Source organism: Schistocerca serialis, chromosome 3 (genome assembly GCF_023864345.2).
Source record: "Schistocerca serialis cubense isolate TAMUIC-IGC-003099 chromosome 3, iqSchSeri2.2, whole genome shotgun sequence".
Classification (NCBI taxonomy): Eukaryota; Metazoa; Arthropoda; class Insecta; order Orthoptera; family Acrididae; genus Schistocerca; species Schistocerca serialis.
Genome location: NC_064640.1, coordinates 522325748 through 522339081, shown reverse-complemented (window position 1 = coordinate 522339081; position 13334 = coordinate 522325748). Strand labels below are relative to the sequence as shown.

At 40.1% G+C, this 13334-nt stretch overlaps 1 non-coding gene across 1 annotated transcript; it reads right to left on the bottom strand.

Annotated features, from left to right (window-relative positions):
- Positions 1-863: 863 nt before the first annotated feature.
- Trnav-aac (transfer RNA valine (anticodon AAC)) lies at positions 864-935 on the bottom strand. The gene has a single exon. It is a non-coding gene; the product is annotated as a tRNA-Val (tRNA).
- Between the last annotated feature and the right edge of the window lie 12399 nt (positions 936-13334).

Sequence of the window (13334 nt, the reverse complement as noted above, 5' to 3'; positions counted from 1 at the left end):
GGGGTGTCGCAATGTACTGCTGGAATTGCCCAAGTCCGTCGGAATGCGCAGTGGACATGAATGAATGCAGGTGACCAGAAAGGATGCTTACGTACGTGTCACCTGTCAGAGTCGTATCTAGACGTATTAGCGGCCTCATAGCACTCCAACTGCGCACGCCCCACACCATTACAGAGCCTCCACAAGCTTGAGATTGTCTCCATACTCTCGATACAATTTGAAACGAGACTCGTCTGGCCAGGCAACAGGATCCAGTCATCAACAGTCCATTGTCGGTGTTGACGGGCCCAGACGAGGCGATGTTCAAATGTGTGTGAATTCTTAAGCGACCAAACTGCTGAGGTCATCGGTTCCTAGACTTACACACTATTTAAACTAACTTACGCTAAGAACAACGCACACACCCATGCCCGATGGAGGACTCGAACCTCCGACGGAAGCGCTCGCGCAGTCCGTGACATGGCGCCTCAAACCGCGCAGCCACTCCGCGCAGCCAAGACGAGGTCTTAGGATGTGTGTTGTGCAGTCATCAAGGGTACACGAGTGGGCCTTCGACTCCGAAAGCCCATATCGATGAGGTTTCGTTGAATGATTCGCACACTGGCACTTGCTGGCCCAGTATTGAAATCTGCAGCAATTTGCGAAAGGGTTGCACTTCTGTCACCTTGAACGATTCTCTTCAGCTGTCGTTGTTCCTGTTTTTACAGGACCTTTTTCCAGCCTCAGCGATGTCAGAGATCTGATGTTTCACCGGATTCCTGATAAAAAATTAAATGATCGTGTGGCATTGTTGGCCGGGAAGCCCCATTTGCCGCCGTATTGCAAGTCCTTTTGAGTTGACGCCACTTCGACACAAAACACACAGTCCCCTGCCGGGAATCAAACCCGGGCCTCCTGCGTGTTAAGCTGTAGCGTTACCGCTACGCCACAGGGGCGGACGGATTCTTGATATTCACGGTACACTCGTGAAGTGGTAGTACGGGAAAAAGTCCCCACTTCATCGTTACCTCGGAGATGCTGTGACACATCGCGAGTGCGCGAATATAACACCACGTTCGAACTCCCTCAAATCTTGATAACCTGCCATTGAAGCCGCAGTAACCGATGTAACAAGTGCGCCAGACTCTTGTTGTCTTGTATAGGCGTTGCCGTCCGCAGCGCCGTTTTCTGCCTGTTTACGTATCTCTGTATTTGAATACGCATGGGTATACCAGTTTCTTTGGCGCTTCGGTGTATATTTTCTGAATGAAGGTAATAATTAATTTGTTATGATGATAAAGTGACAATTTCGTAGCTATATATATCATATGTTTGCAAGGTATAAGTCCTGTTGTACAGATTTTATATACATTATTTGGTTGCACGTGTATCTCTGCCAGCTTTATGTTCGCAGCAGTCTACGTTTATATAGATTGTAGGTGCTATTAATTTATAGATGTTTATTTGGTAGGCGTTTTTTTATTTGACGTGTACGCCTTCGTTAACTTCTATTTTCGATAATTTTTCGTAAATTATAACATTTTCGTACTTACTGTATGGACTTACTGACATATGTTTCCACAGTGTGTATATGAGTATGTTAAGGTTTCATTTTGGCGTGTGTCATCTTTGGCTGTGCACTGGGGTTTGAATTTTTCCATTTTCTTTTTCGAGTATAGAACGTTCATGGCAGGACCCTCCGGAATTTTATGAAGTACCTGCAATGCATGTTCAATTGTTCCTACTGTGTGTTCACAGTCTTTTAGATGAACAAAAAATTTGATTTGCTATTATCGCTATTTCGAATATGCCCTTTAAACCATGTGAGAAAGTTTCTTCCAGTCTGGCCTATGCAGAAATTATTACAGCTATTACATGTGATTTCCTATATGCCAGGGCTAGCATGGAGTGGTGGTTTTATGTTACCTGATCTTAATTTCACAGTTGTGTGGCTATGAACCTATGTACATCTAGGCTACGTGCAAATTACCTACTAAGCAAAAAGCTCAATATAGTACTGAAATAATTATTTACATATACTAAATAATATACAATGAAAAACTTAAGTAATTTAGCAAAATAGATGAAAGACATCCAGATCTCACCCAATGCTAAGCTCATGTCTTTTGATGTCACCAGTTTATACACGAATGTGCCAGTACAAGAAACAATACAAATCGTTTAACATAACTTAATGAAATTCAGAAAAACATCAATCGTTGCTGCACATTAATTTGTTTAACTTTTAGAAGTAGCATTATCTCAAAATTACTCCTAATTTGACCATAAAATCTATCTTCAGGCTGATAGGGTGGGCATGGGTAATAGCATAGCAGGTACAATCATGGACATATTTCTCAACAACCGCGAACAAATTCTAGTTGGCCAAAACTGAAGGAAAAAACATTCTATATGTCTAAGATATGCGGGCGACACCAATATCCTAATTAATGGGACTCACACAGATATTCAAGAAATACACAGGCCTTAAACAATCTACATACAAATATCAGATTCACGATGGAAATAGAGACAAACATTGCTACAAATTATTTGGATCTCAAGATCAGCAGAAAGGTTGGCTACCACAAGTTCGATATTTACAGACAGCTACCTCCGCGTACTGCATCAGAAATGCAAACTCCTGTCACCAAGTGTCACAAAAACTCTGACTTTTTCGCACTGTGCTTAAGACTATAAGGTATACACTATGCTTACGATGTAAAATTGAGTCAAAAGTTAGGAATATTGTTTCGTGAGTTGTTGGGACTGTACTCTCGGTTTTTTTCACAGAACATGTACACATCTTCTGCTTTTCTACTAAATTAATGATTTTGGAAAAAGAAAGTTAATCTTTTGACGTTTTATTTTTTCTAAATGTTAAAAAAGTTACACGTTTTAACAAGTATTTTAAAATACAAATCCCTTAATACAAAATAACTTCATTATTCTTCTAATTCAAATATATTATAAGATCTTAAGGAAATACTCCTGAAAATTTTATCTTTCTGCTATAAATAAACTCTGAGAAAATGTATCCTATATACAAAACAATTAAAGTTATGGGACATGAGCTTCAAAGTATTTATTTCAATGCATGCCTGTGTAATGTTGATGCATTAAGTTGTTCCGAAAGCGGTGCTGATATTCAAGACAATAAAAGCGGGTTAAAAGCTGTGAGCTATCTGGGGAAGTTAACCTTGGATTACTGAGCAAATGTTTCACCAGGTATCCAGTCTAGCTTACCAAATTCCCAACCAGACAAACATTGTTGTTCCATCATCTTTCGGGCGTGCACTCGGGACAGCGACAATTCTTCTTGCGATATTTCGGCTAGAAACCTCCCAGCCATCTTCAAGGCGAGTCAGAGACTGAGTTCATAGCGTTTGTGCGTGCCTATTTATATGGAGAGTCACGTGATACAAAGCTGCTGAAGATTGAAAGCGTATGCGTCAAAGTTATCAAAGTCAAGAATCACAGACTAACATTAATTATAATCTTTTAATAGTCATCTTACAACAACCGGTGATATATATATATATATATATATATATATATATATATATATATATATATATATATATATATATAAAGAGAATTTAAATAAAAAGAAATATATCAGTTTATATTTGGACATTTAATTTAACATTGATCATTGCATTACTGAGCAAATGTTTCACCAGGTATCCAGTCAAGCTTACTAAATTCCCAACCTGACTAACATTAATTATAATCTTTTAATAGTCATCTTACGACAACCGGTGATATATATATATATATATATATATATATATATATATATAAAGAGAATTGAAATAAATCAGTTTATATTTGGACATTTAATTTAACATTGATCAGTGCTCCGTTAAAATTTCAGCATATTAAACTTGATTCATAACTAAACTGGTGCCTTATTTAGGATTGTGAAAATGTGAGTTTGTAATCTTACGGAACTCATCAAATATGGGGCCAAGATTGGGAGACTGCATACAACACTGCATTCATAAAATAACACACGAAGAACGTTGAAACATATGCAAGAGGAAATTAACCACAACCAACCGATTCAATTTTCACCCAAAGAAGTTACGTTCATAGCACAATCCTGTCTGTCATGAAATTACCACTCACTGGTATACTAAATTCATACTAACTCTCTGTGAAATCTTCCCAAAAAGAATAGCTGAGGGCTACTTTGATGATTACACCACATGATTCACGTGGTCAACTTGGTTTACACAAAGAATGTAACTCCACAATAATTTTGATAATTAAAATAAATGACATCGAAACACAATTTACAAAAGAAAAACCTCGAACTGGTTACTATCGTCTTACTATTAACCTGATGGGTCAAACAATTGTATAAGGACGTGGTACTGGTCTCACAAAGTACACCCCACATGGGTTGAACATAAAGAAAAGTTGCTATATTGAAAAATATTCTCAAGACGAGACGTTATACTCTCACACACATTCGCATTTGATTGATGATCTTAGTTAGAGTTATAGTTCATCAACAGGTGATTCCACTTTACTCACAAAGTAGTGACAAAGCAACTACTGGACGATATTCTGAACTTCAAACTCGAATAACACTGCGTTGCAATTTAAGATAACATTAGATATTTTAGATCTAAACCTGAAATAAAGGTGATTAAATTTTCAGTTAGGCTGAACTTAAGAAATCCATTTTCCTATGGACTTAGCAGAGATGTGCTTAGCTGTAGATCTTACCACTTCAGACGCTCGCCGCGGACCAACTGGCGTGGGCCCCTACTGAGGGTGCTTCACAGATACAAACGGAAGTGACCAGAGAGGCAGCTTCCTATACCAACATGACAAGGGACGGACAGGACCATACTAAAAATAGAGACCTCTTTGCTTTTAGTAAGCGTAGCTACCTGTTACGACGTTGGTCCTACTGTTCTCTAGCAGACAGGCTTGTCTGCTACCATCAAGCGTGCAACTAGAAATACATTTGCTCATTCATCCTTTCACACAGACGGGAAGGGGGCTGACAGTATCTTATCATATACAGTATATAAAAGAAAGCAGATGTAGGCTCCGTATGAGAGTGTGTGACATGAATTACATATAAACTGTGTTTCAAAGTGTAGTAGTGTGACAGATCGTTCTTGATTATGTGTAAGAGTAACATGTTCCACTGCTCAGTCTCCTCACAGATAGAGTCAGAAACACCACAGTAAATTTAAAAGTGGAATGTATGCCGTAAATGACAACAGATTTAAGAAATTAACAGGAAAGGAACCCAACAGCGACCTTTCAACTGATCCATTGCTATCATCAGAGTTATCCAACAGCTTCCTCTTGATGTCTCTCCTATGCTGTGTAACCATCTCTGAAATGATTTTTACTACATTATCTGAATACTTGAGGCGTTCCTCGTATAAGCAAATCATAGCTGCTGCAATTCATCATCCTACAAAGCGCCCCATCATCAGAAAAATTCTGCCATTGTTACATTGCCCTGATTGAATGGTGAAACAGCATCATAAACACCAAAATGGAGAGTGTTTGTACCCATAAACACAGTTTCATGTAGTCTGTTCCATATCAAATGGTTCACACACTCATTTGGATTTTGAGTCCGGCCATGAAGACATTTCTTTAGTAGACTAGTAACTGCAAGGTCACGGAATTTTGGTTTTGTTTGGTCCATTATGGCTGTCGGCAAATGATGAGGGTGCAAGTTGTGTTGTTTAGTTACCTTACCATTATTGTACTTCCAATTTATATCTTCTCCTTTTGGACATAGCCCATTTTGAGGTTTCTCGCTACTTGAAGCTTTTTGAAAAAACAGAGCCCACACTGTTCATCTCATTAATTCTGCATTTGCTGTATTCTGTCTAATTGCTAGACCCATAGCACTTCTGAACATGCTATAAGGAAGCATCTGTCGTCTGTTTTTCCCATCTAAAATTTTTCCATCCCTCAATTATTTGCCTTGTCATACTAGCCTTGAGACGTCGAATTCTTGATCCCATCTTTTTCTCAAAGTGTCCAGCACACTCTAGTTCGTAAGTGGTTACATTGTTCCCATACGGGCCCAGTTCCTCAATTTCTTTGAATGTCTTTGAGTAACAATCTGCAAGATAATTTACGTGTCTAACGTTGTACCGTTTTAGTGAGCACTGATAAATACTTCTTACTCCAGCAACTTCCACTCCACTGCCTGAACCATAATAATTTTCTATGCACTCTTCTTCATGTTTATTTTTTAGTTTATCCTAGTATCTGCAATGTTTGGAAGTTACAGCCAAATCAACTACCTAGCCAGTGTCCACACTTGTAGCTGTTACAATAACATTCAAAGATGTGTGGCCTCTCTTCTGCCAGCTCCCATCAAAAGCTGCGGACAAGTCCCTCTTATTATTATTTCCAACTACAGCTTCCTCAACAGCATCTTTCATTTTGACCTGTGTTACATCTTCAACAGCAGGACCTATTTCAGTGATGTGTTTGTCATATTTTGAGAGTGGAGCAGGGAGGTTTAGCACACCACATAACAAGGCACCCGCAGCCCTACCCTTATCTCTAAACTGTAAACCACAAACCAGTCTAATGCATACATCATATAGTTTACTTGTATCTGCAGTAACATGTGAGGAACGGAAAAAATAGCTTTGCGTTTACAATAATTGCACATCAACTCTAATTCAAAAGTAAGTCCTATATGTTCTTCATTTCAGTGAAACGTCATTTTTTCCACATTGTTTGCGGCACACAATGTTCTCCAGGACATCTGATATAAAGACACATAAACTGTCTCATATTTTGTAGTCCCAATATTAAGTTTCTTGAACTGATCTTCAGCTCCAGCTGCTTTTCTTTTTAAAGAACTTTCAGATGTAGTGGCAACAGCATCACTCAAAATATCACAACCATTGTAGACGTTAGACGCTACTGATGTAGATGATGAACGAGACGAATTCAGAGTAACAATTACTTTTTTGCACCAATGTACACGCTTTTTCAATACCTTCATACTATGTCTTGACATGCTGAAGGGAAAAAACTCAATTAATTAACAAAATATGACATTCCAAACAAACACGCGGATTTATTCACAAAGCAATAACAATAGCGCAAAATCGTTTGTCTACTGTCTTGCAATGTAGCCAACAGAAAAGATAACTCCCTTGTGCTCAGTTATTTTTCTGGCAAAGCAGGTTATATCAGGCATATTTCATGCCTCATAAACATGCTGCAGAACATTGTGTGCTGCAATTTTTAAAGAAACTTTTTAAAACACTTCTATGAACATCGTCACAATATTTTGTACACAGTGTTAAAATGGAGACTCTAAATAATTCGGAATCCATTTTCACAAAAAATCGATTTTCTCATCGGAAAACTCATTCCGTATTTTATTAACAGACTATAAAATCTTCAGTAGAAGCACACAGAATTCAAAAAGAGATAGACGCAATCCAATATAAATCGCATAAAAACAATTCCGATCGTAGCATCGTCACCAAGTTATGAAAAAAATACGTGACACCCAAGACGAATACAGTACACGGCCAAATATGACTAATCCAAGAAACAACATCTGGAAAGAAAATCAAATACATATCAACTGCTTATATGTGTACACTCTCGGACAAAATTAACGCATTATTCAGACCTACGAATATACATCTAGCTTTACAGACCACTAACAGCCTCAAACTGAAATTACAATCAAGTAACACAAAACCATCAATCTGTGCTAGCCCCGGTCCATGCAAAATAACATGTAACAGTTGTAATAATTTCTACATATGCCAGACTGGAAGAAACTTTCCGCATGATTTAAAGAACATTCGCAATAGCGATAAAAACCAATCAAATTTTTTTCACCGTGTGAAAAAAAAAATGGCTCTGAGTACTATGGGACTCAACTGCTGAGGTCATTAGTCCCCTAGAACTTAGAACTAGTTAAACCTAACTAACCTAAGGACATCACACACATCCATGCCCGAGGCAGGATTCGAACCTGCGACCGTAGCGGTCTCGCGATTCCAGACTGCAGCGCCAGAACCGCGCGGCCACGTCGGCCGGCTCACCGTGTGAAAGATCGTCAAGACACGGGAGATACAACTGAACACGCATTGTAGGTACTTCATAAAATTCCGAAGAGTCCTACCATGAACGTTCTCGAGGAACTTGAATTTATATAAACATATAAAACCAACGATAAAACATATGGAACGAACGGACGGATCTTAAACATCAGTACTATTTTTTTTTTTTAATTATTGAAATACTCGAAAAAGAAAATGGAAAAATTCAAAGAACAGTGCACAGCCAAACATGACACAGACTAAAATGAAACCTTAAAATTGTTACGCATGTACACACTGTGGAAACATATGCCAGAGAGTCAATACAATACATATAAGAATGTCATAATTTACGAATAATTATCTAAAATAGAAGTTAACAAAAGCGTACGCGTCAAGTAAAAAACGCCTACCCAATAAACACCTATAAATTAGTAGCACCTACAATCGTATGAACATAGACTGCTACGAAGATTTCAGATGAAATGGTCACAATAACAGATGATTCTGAAACAACAACAGAACAAATTAATGTAATGAATGAACTAGCAGTGTAAGTGGCTAGCAGATAAGAGTTAGATAAAGAAACCTTGAAAGAAAGAACTAAAGAAATTGAAACTGCTTTCCAAACCACACGAAATAAGTAGCAAAATCCATTGTTAGATCTCCAGCAAGCAGCAGCTGTAACTACAGTGGATGGGGGAGGGGGGGGGGCGAGGGGGGGGGGGGGAAATAAAAGTGGACCAGACGAGTGGATATGGTTGGACATGAATGGTTGCATCTAACAATACCCTGTGACGCGCACACCACTTATACGCCCACCACGCGATCCACACCGGTCCGAAGCGTAGTGCGGGCTGTCTCAGTGTGAGTGGAGCTGTTAGCAGAGGGCAGTCTGGTCGCGGTCCTATTTGCCCACCCACGTCACCTGATCTGTCAGTGTGCGATTACTTTGTGTGGGGAGCCCTCATGTCTAAGGTGTATCGCAACAACCCTCATCGTCTTCAAGAACAGCTACAGAATATTTCGGATGAGACTGCAGCAATTCCAGCAGTCCAGCTTACATGCGCCTTCAGCAACTTGCTGACCAGAGCCCAAAAGTGGTCACATTCATCACTTCCTATAGTCGAGTTAGTACTATATTTCCTTTCCTCCGCTGTCTTTCTTTGTACCCTGGAACTCTGATCTCCGAGCCACTTTTATTTGCCCCATACTGTAAGCGTCTTATCCTCTGTGAGAGATGTTTACTAGCGGAATTACATGGAAAAGAGAAAATATACTTACACTATATATTAAATAAAATTTATAAAAATGCATTAAGGAAAAATTTGAAAAGTTAAATACATTTTAAGACAGAAAAAGATTACAGACACAATGCGCAGAGGAAGAGTTCGGTTTTGTGGTCATATACGTAGACCGAGTGATTCCAAGTGGACTAAACGCATCTGCAATATACAAACGAGAGCTCATGGTACATGAACGTCAAGATAGCTCTACAATAAACAGGCGCAGAGAAAAAAAACTGAAATTTATTCAGAACAGCTATAACAATATTTAAGATTTTGAGACTTTGCGAGACGAGATTCGAACAACTGGGACGAAACGATCGGATGAACGCCGTGCTTGATAAAGTAACGTGATGAAAAACATCTGGCTTAACTTAAAAATAATAAATGAGGAGAACTATCTTAACGGTTGTAAGTTTACCGTGGCTCTTATATGGTCAACCAAAATACATAAATAAATGTATTGGTAGAATTACATCACCAACAACGAAAAATATCTCGAACAAAGCCAGTTTTTATTGAGTGAATCAATCAGGATAATTATGGAAACAGAAATGAAAATCTTCGATTAACAGCAGTTTCTAAGAAATTGTCATCACCTTCATAGCACAGTACATCGAATGCTCTTCATATCGGGTGCACTTAAGTGTCTACACAGCAACTGTAATGCAGAGTAAGCTATTATTATACACTGAAGCGCCAAAGAAACTGGTACAGCCATGTGTATTCAAATACAGAGATACGTAAACAACGCCTATATATGACAACAAGTGTCTGACGCAGTTGTTAGATCAGTTACTACAGCTACAATGGAAGGTTATCAACATTTAAGTAAGTTTGAATGTGGTGTTATAGTCGGCGCACGAGCGGTGGGACACAGTATCTCCGAGGTAGCGATGAAGTGGGGATTTCCCCTTACGACCATTTAACGAGTGTACCGTGAATATCAGGAATCTGGTAAAACATCAAATCTCTGACATCGCTGCAGTCGGAAAAAGATTCTGCAAGATGGGGACCAACGACGACTGAAGAGAATCGTTCAACGTGACAGAAGGGCAACCCTTCCGTAAATTGCAGCAGATTTCACTGTTAGGCCATCGGCAAGTATCAGCGTGCGAACTATTCAACGAAACAACATCGATATAGGCTTTCGGAGCCGAGAACCCACTCGTCTACCCTTGATGACTGCACGACACAAAGCTTTAGGCCTCGTCTGGAACCGTCAACACAGACATTGGGCTCTTGATGACTGGAAACATGTCGCCTGCTCGGACGTGTCTCTTTTCAAATTGTGACGAGCGCATGGACGTGTACGGGTATGGAGACAACCTCAGGAATCCATGGACGCTGCATGTCAGTATGGGACTGTTCAACCTGGTGGAGGCTCTGTAATGGTGTGGGGCGTATGCAGTTGGAGTGATATAAGACCGCTGACACGTCTAGATACGCCTCTGACAGGTGACACGTACGTAAGCATCCTGTCCGATCACCTGCAGCCATTCATGTCCACTGTGCATTTCGAGAGACTTGGGAAATTCCAACAGGACAACGCGACACCCCACACGTCCAGGAACACTCTTCTGAGTTTAAACTCTAACGCTGGCCACCAACCCCCCCCCCCCCCCCCAAGACATGAACATTACTGAGCATATCTGGGATGTCTTGCAACGTGTTTTTCAGAAGAGATCTTCACCCCGTCACAGGTAGATGCCGTGTTTCTTGACTTCCGCAAGGCGTTCGATACAGTTCCCCACAGTCGTTTAATGAACAAAGTAAGAGCATATGGACTATCAGACCAATTGTGTGATTGGATTGAAGAGTTCCTAGATAACAGAACGAAGCATGTCATTCTCAATGGAGAGAAGTCTTCCGAAGTAAGAGTGATTTCAGGTGTGCCGCAGGTGAGTGTCATAGGGCCGTTGCTATTCACAATATACATAAATGACCTTGTGGATGACATCGGAAGTTGACTGAGGCTTTTTGCAGATGATGCTGTGGTGTATCGAGAGGTTGTAACAATGGAAAATTGTACTGAAATGCAGGAGGATCTGCAGCGAATTGACGCATGGTGCAGGGAATGGCAATTGAATCTCAATGTAGACAAGTGTAATGTGCTGCGAATACATAGAAAGATAGATCCCTTATCATTTAGCTACAAAATAGCAGGTCAGCAACTGGAAGCAGTTAATTTCATAAATTATCTGGGAGTACGCATTAGGAGTGATTTAAAATGGAATGATCATATAAAGTTGATCGTCGGTAAAGCAGATGCCAGACTGAGATTCATTGGAAGAATCCTAAGGAAATGCAATCCGAAAACAAAGGAACTAGGTTACAGTACGCTTGTTCGCCCACTGTTTTAACACTGCTCACCAGTGTGGGATCCGTACCAGATAGGGTTGATATAAGAGGTAGAGAAGATCCAACGGAGAGCAGCGCGCTTCGTTACAGGATCATTTAGTAATCCCGAAAGCGTTACGGAGATGATAGATAAATTCCAGTGGAATACTCTGCAGGAGAGACGCTCAGTAGCTCGGTACGGGCTTTTGTTAAAGTTTCGAGAACATACCTTCACCGAAGAGTCAAGCAGTATATTGCTCCCTCCTACGTATATCTCGCGAAGAGACCATGAGGATAAAATCAGAGAGATTAGAGCCCACACAGAAGCATACCGACAATCCTTCTTTCCACGAACAATACGAGACTGGAATAGAAGGGAGAACCGATAGAGGTACTCAGGGTACCCTCCGCCACACACCGTCAGGTGGCTTGCGGAGTATGGATGTAGATGTAGATGTAAATGTAGATGTAGATGTATTCTTACGGATTTATGGACAGCCCTGCGGGATCCATGGTGTCATTTCCCTCCAGCTCTACTTCAGACATTAGTCGAGTCCATCCCACGTCGTGTTGCGCGGCACTTCTGCGTGCTCGCGGGGGAGGGGCTGCACGATACTAGCCAGGTGTACCAGTTTCTTCCTCTCTTCAGTGTAAGTGGAAGGGAAAGATTGCTGATAATATGAGATACATTGCAACAATATTTGGCTTCCATTAACGTTAAACCAAATCTGAATGGTTCTTGGGCCTGTGAGACGACTGTGCCAAGACATGCGCTTAAAAATAGACAGATTAGCCTACACATCAATCATTTGAGCCTAGAACGCATAACGTTATCAACTAACTACTTGCAGAATTAAGCAAAATTCAGCTCGCTACTCTTTATGTAAAAACTAGGCATTCTGGATTTTCTTTTTTTGTAAATGCTGTGAATAAGAATGAAAAGATATTTTTGCTTGTGCATAATAAATTACTACCTCCCACTTAAGACAAAATAAAGGAAGGGCTTATGTCAGTCCGTTCATTCACATACAGACCGAAACTAAACATTCAAGTATTCAGAAAGTTTGCTGGAAGGAGAAAATTATGTTTTGTAGGTGACAAGGAGGGGGAAAGGGGAAACACTTCAACCAAAAACTTTCGATGATGGGAGGTAGGTACTAGGGAAAATGTGTGACTCGATGTTAGCTGATTACTAGACGATATTCATCGCAAAATCATTAGGATCAGCTTAAATACGACAAACAGAGCCATTGCGTCTTCAAAGATATTTCTCTGACGAAAGATAAGGAAGTAAAAACGTCTCTACGTTTTTAATGTTAATTTTAAAAATTATGAAAGGGTCAATCAAATAGTTTTCATTCGAAGAGCGTCAAGTCCAGTATCAGTATAACATTCCGTAAAAATAGCTGTACTCGTTGAGGCAATGATTCCACCGATGCACCAGGTTAAAAAAAACCGTTTGGTAGAACGCCGTGTTCTGCTGCGTGAAGAAGCCTGTTGCACATCCTCGTCCGACTAGAATCGTCGACACTTCATAGCCTCTTTTAAGGCACCGAAGGCGTGATAATAGCATGCGGAGAGGTCACATTTACAGGGTAGGTGGTCGACCGTCTCACACATGTGTTTGTGTAACTTCTGCATTACGACATTTGGGGACGTG